Here is a 5641-nt window from a genome sequence, read left to right as displayed (position 1 = left end):
TTAAATCATGGTCTGGCCTTCTGGCAAGATGCGTTTTCATAGTTCCCCACACATTTCCAATGGGGTTGGCGTCTGTGTACTGGGAAGGTCAGTCCAATACATTTTCTTGTTTTGTGGTTTCTTAATATGTTTTTCTGAGAGCAGTGGTTTTGATGATGTGGGACGGTAGGATATGTTCGCCTCCTTCAGTCGACGTTCGATGGTGTTGATACTCACATACACATATATTCTCTTTTTAGCAAGAACTGATCGTGCTTGACGTAGTCACAAAGAAGGGTCCAGCTTAAAATGTTGGGTCACGTTTACGGGAAAGTTTCGAACGACACTAACCTGAATTAGCACTGGTCTCGTAGCCCTTGAGTGGGACTATTATGCAGCAAAAAGCCGAACGAAATCTATCTTGAAGTTACAAGGAAAGAACCGGTTCGTTTCTTCTGACGCAGACTGTATATCATGGAACTTTTTGCTTAAGCTTACCTAAAAGTCCAAAAGGCTCAAATAGCAATAAATGAGTTCAAGTGCACTGGTATAAATTTTATAAAAACGTTTTCCAAGAGAGTGATTTTATGTCCCAAAATCTCGAAAGTCAGTGGATGCAATGCAGAGAAGAAAACATTTCAGGCGAACCAGATGCGAGCACAAGTAGCGCATCCATGACAAATTTGATTAAGCCATGGGAGATCTCACCCCCGCCTAAGCTGAAACAGACTACCAGCTCCAGACGCAAACAATCAGAATCAATAGCATTAACGACGTCACAATGCAAAGTACCCTTAGCATCAAAAATTCTAAAAAACGTAAGAAGATACCACGCGTAAAAGAGGCACAAAAACTGAAAAGCACAACGACCAAACCAAGCTAGTAGTTGGAAAAAAGTTTCCTTCTACCCAGTTTAGATGAAGAATGTTGAGCAGAAAGTCTACCTAGTAAAGATAATGTGTGTCCTTTTGCGACCATCCCTTCGAGGCAGATAAAGAAAACAACTACAAACATATTATATAACGTAAATGACTGTATTTTGTTTTGTTTAATCTGTGCGATTTCTACTAAAACAAAGTTAAATATCATTTTATGTTTAATAAATGAAGTATCTAGCAATTTGCCAACAAATTTTTCTTATTAACTTCACGGGTTAGGGGTGGTCACAGGCCCGAAACAATTATGATTTTCAATAATTTTTGTTTGCTAGTCAATTGCTTTATTTAACAAAAATAAAAACATAGCATTAAAACCTCATGTTTCAAAAAAACAAAAAAAAAAAACAAAAAATTAATAATTGTAAAAGTTATCGCTGTTTGTGTGGAGCCCGTTTCTCCAGAAGTCTCTTGCGGTGATAATCATAAGTCTTTGCAGATTCATCTAAAATCAACTGGACAAGAGAAATTAAATTTATTAATAGATAGTCCTGTACCTGATCGAAGCTTTTCTTTTCAAAAATAACAATATGGCGGCCTCAGGAATTATTTTTCAGATTTTCGAGAAAAAAACCGACAATTAATTGTTTAAAAAAAATCGAAATTTTTGGGGGAAAAAATCCTTCAATCGGGCACGAGTTTTTTATGTTTTTCAAAAGCAGTATAAAATTTATTGGAATCTACCAAGCCGTTTCTAAGTTACCGTGACCACCAGTTCAAAAAACATAGTTTTGAGAAAAACGCATTTAAAGTTTTGCTATCGATTTATGTAGAGTTATAACGATTTGCTGTTGCCTACGTAGTATTCTACCTCTTCTCGTGTGTTATCGTTAGCGCGCTTATCTGCCACTTTCATACGTGCTGGCTTGCAGCTGCTGCTAGCTACTTGCTCTCGAACGCTCCGGAGCGCCCGAGGGCCCTTTTCCGACTAGAAATTCTGGTAAGGCGGTGATTAGGCGCAAATAAGGCAGACCGCATTCCAAATTTGCGCCTCATAAGGCAGCCAAACTAGGCCCAAGTCCCGAAAGGTATCGCCACACATCTGCCTCATTAGGCGCAGGTTCGAAAAACCGAACTTCGGTAATACTCCGGATGCCCTTCTACAAATCATTTAGAGATTCCAATTTATGCCTAAGTGAGACACTGCCACAGATTTTCGTGACCACAACCAAATTTGGTATTTTTCTGGGATGCCAATCTTTGCCTTGCCTGACGTGGGCCTGGTAAGGTAATAGTGAGGCGTGCCTCAGTAAGGCCTGCCTAATTCGGCCTAACTGATTCTTCGACATGCCTCACTGTAATTCTAGTCGGGTTGTTAATTGTTGAATAACTCGAAAAGCATTTGTCGGATTCACTTCAAATTTTCAGCCAATATTTTAAAGATATTATACTTAAAAATCAAATTTGTTGAAAACGGCCCCTGAGCTCCTGAATATTTAGAACATATAGGAAAGGTTGTGGGTAAAGTGCTATATTATAGTATATCACATTGCCAAATGGGGAATATCACTTTACCCCCCAATTTTGGCAAAACGACTTTTTTGACAAATTTTTATTTTTAATGGAATATCTTCTGTATTACTTATTATAAAGGAGTTTTATTTTGGATTATGCTGCATCACACATGAATTAATAGAACTGTATGGTTATATGTAATATATATAAGTTTACCTTAAATAAATTAAAATAATTGTCAAAAAAAGTATACCTACACGCAATACCCTAACTTACTCTAATAACAACTGGCACGTTCGGTCAAATTAATATAACAAACTAGCAAGCCCGGCCCGCTTCGCTGGGCACACTAAAATAGAATAGATATGGTTTAGAACAGAAAAGATATGGTTTTCCTATTATTTATTTCTTTATTCTTTATTCAAGCGCTTTGGCATAAACCATGATTCAATTATAGAAGGTTAGGTAAGTAGTGACAAGGGCGCTTTGACACTCCCTTATTTTAGGGCTGCATTTACGAAGGATGGGAAAAAGGGAAAAATGTCTTCCCCTTCTTGCCTAAAGGTAGTAAAAAAGTACGTAAAGTAACTAATTAGTCCTGTACTAAGAGAAAAACAAGTATATTGGTTATTTAATCTACATTAAAACAAAACGACAGAAAAATTATAGTTTTTTCTTTAAACAAATGTAATATTTATTTAGAATATTTTCGATGTTTATCTAACACAAGAGCACGCAGAACTATGTGATGTTACTTATGTATGTGTTTTTTTTCTGCCGTTCGGAGTCGGCTTGAAACTGTAGGTCCCTTCATTTGTGGAATAACGTCAAGACGCACACCACAAATAGGAGGAAGAGCTCGGCCAAACACCCCACCCGCGCCAATTATGTATATATATATATATATATATATATATACATATATAATCTTGCAATAGATTTGAGTATATTTTGTGGAAGAGAACAAAAAATAGTCATAATAAAGGAATTTAATGTGTTTAATTTACTACAATAGTACAAGTCTTTTAATACACCAAAGGTCAAAATATATTTAATCGACAGGAATGAGATGAAACAGAAAGTTTAATTTTTTTTCTTATTTCGTGCATAACAATACATGTAGATACATGTAGTATGTTACCGTAAAGACATTGCGAAAGCAGAAGTTCAGTCGATCATTTCTAAATAAAAGAAAAAAATTGAAATTAGAAGAGTTAAAATAGTTTGCAATAAAAATTACAAATTAACTAGTTTATAGTTTAAAATTTGTCTACCTTAATATATTTTGCGTCCCTAATATTAATAAGAAAATGTATTAATATAGACTAAAACTAATACATCGAAAAATTTTAGATATTGGTAATATAATCCACTTTTAGTAATTGTGATGGTTTGTAAATTTACGTATATCAATACCACGTGTCTCAGTAATGAATCGGAGAGGAAATATGAGGAATGTGGGTGCACTTGCTCGTATAGGTGTTGGAACGCTGCACTTACTTCAGGCAGAAATCAAAAACCTGTAAACCAAAAACTTAAAAATAACTCACAAATATATCATTACAACTTATCTGTAATTGTAGACTTAAAGCGCGAGGACTTGCTCGTGTAGGTGTTGCGCATACATCTACGTACAGCATATTGTTCTAGATGGGGTAAGGTATCGACGTGGACAGCCAGTTCGGAAGTCAAATTGATTTCAGAGGTAGCAGTACTAGGCACATAATGACCGTCACATGTTAAACAGGTATTTGCACCATCATACACAACACGCTCCATGTCTCCTATGAAATTGTCCGTAGCACCACATGAGACAATGGTAGAAATACGCGCATACGTGCTTTCGTTTCTAAAAACCACAATAGTTGGGCGACCTAGCTCTTCAACACACACCTTCCGCAGCAATTGCCCGTCTGTGAAGTCCTACAAATAAAAACTTTTTATTTATTACAATTTATTAGCAAATATTCTAAAAGAACTTACTAACTGTAGTTTATGTATTGTATGTAAGGTGGTCTCTGTTATATTTGCAAAAACGCTGCTATAAAAACCTATGAATGAAAAAGTATAATAAGAATTTTTACAAATGTCTGATCTGGACTTACATGTATGAAAATTCACAAACCGGTGGTTTTCTGCAGCAGAAAGCCGACTCCAAATAATCGACTATCACCATATGTAAGACATAATCGACCTCAATAGTGAAAAACGACATTAATTTACAAAATAATTAGCTTTTATTATTATACTTACTTGAATGTTTACAAACAGATAAAAGATTTTCAACGAATAATAACAAAGCAAAGCGTCAAAGTGGAAACGGTGTTGCCGACCAAATAATTTGCGCCAAAAGTTTAGTTTTTACTACAATTCAAAAATTTTTTTGTGAAATAGGTACTTTTTTTTGTAAAGAAGCAACACGTTTTCAAATAAGGGAGCCGATATGTCAAGAGGGAGCGAGAAAGCTGTTTACTTACCTAACCTTCTATAATTGAATCATGGGCATAAACAATATTTTTTGTTTTTCTATTTGTTTTTGAGTAAATATATAATGTTGTTGGCTTCCCAACACGTGAACAGCCAACGTATAGTTGACCATGGGTGAATACTGGTTCTTCTAAATTCATCCCGCATATTTCTAAAGTTTGCCCTTGTGATTTATTGATAGTTATTGCAAATGCTAAACGAATGGGCAGTTGCAAACGCTTGAATTCAAATGGCAATTCAGGTGGAATCATTGGAATCCTTGGTATTAGAACGTCTTCATTCTTGAATTTGCCAATTAAAATAGTTGCTTGGATAACATTATTCATCAATCGTTTGACTACAAGTCTAGTTCCGTTACATAATTTTGGATGATTAATATTCCGAAGCATAATAATGGTTGCACCAACTTTTAATTGCAAATAATGTGGCGGAAATCCAGATATATCCAATGAATTCAAAAATTCGGTTGGATAGTTAACTACTTGATCTTGGTCGATAATTGTGTCAACAGACCGGTATACAACAGTATCACCAGGTATTTTATCCAAGATATCTGCATTTATCTCGTTAACATCTTTATTCATACCAGCTAATATAGCTCGTTCACTTAGCCAATTGTGATTCTTGTAATTTTGTGTTATGTCGGGAAAACCCTTTTGCACCAAGTCGGCCTTTGATTCTGCTAATTGACAAAAATGATCTGAAAATTTAAATAAGCCATTATTATCAATAGGAATTTGTCCATTGCCAATTTGTAACAAATGCTTTGAAAAAACTTCAGCACT

At 35.3% G+C, this 5641-nt stretch overlaps 1 long non-coding RNA gene across 1 annotated transcript; it reads right to left on the bottom strand.

Moving 5' to 3' along the window:
• Positions 1-3652: 3652 nt before the first annotated feature.
• On the bottom strand, positions 3653-4729 carry LOC128856933 (uncharacterized). The gene is made up of 4 exons (XR_008453878.1): positions 4623-4729; positions 4475-4563; positions 4353-4420; positions 3653-4292 (listed from the first exon to the last, which is right to left on the bottom strand). It is a non-coding gene; the product is annotated as an uncharacterized LOC128856933 (long non-coding RNA).
• Between the last annotated feature and the right edge of the window lie 912 nt (positions 4730-5641).

This window comes from Anastrepha ludens, chromosome 2, assembly GCF_028408465.1.
Source record: "Anastrepha ludens isolate Willacy chromosome 2, idAnaLude1.1, whole genome shotgun sequence".
Lineage (NCBI taxonomy): Eukaryota > Metazoa > Arthropoda > Insecta > Diptera > Tephritidae > Anastrepha > Anastrepha ludens.
Note: the sequence above shows the minus strand (reverse complement) of the source record. Positions and strands in the feature narration are given on the sequence as shown.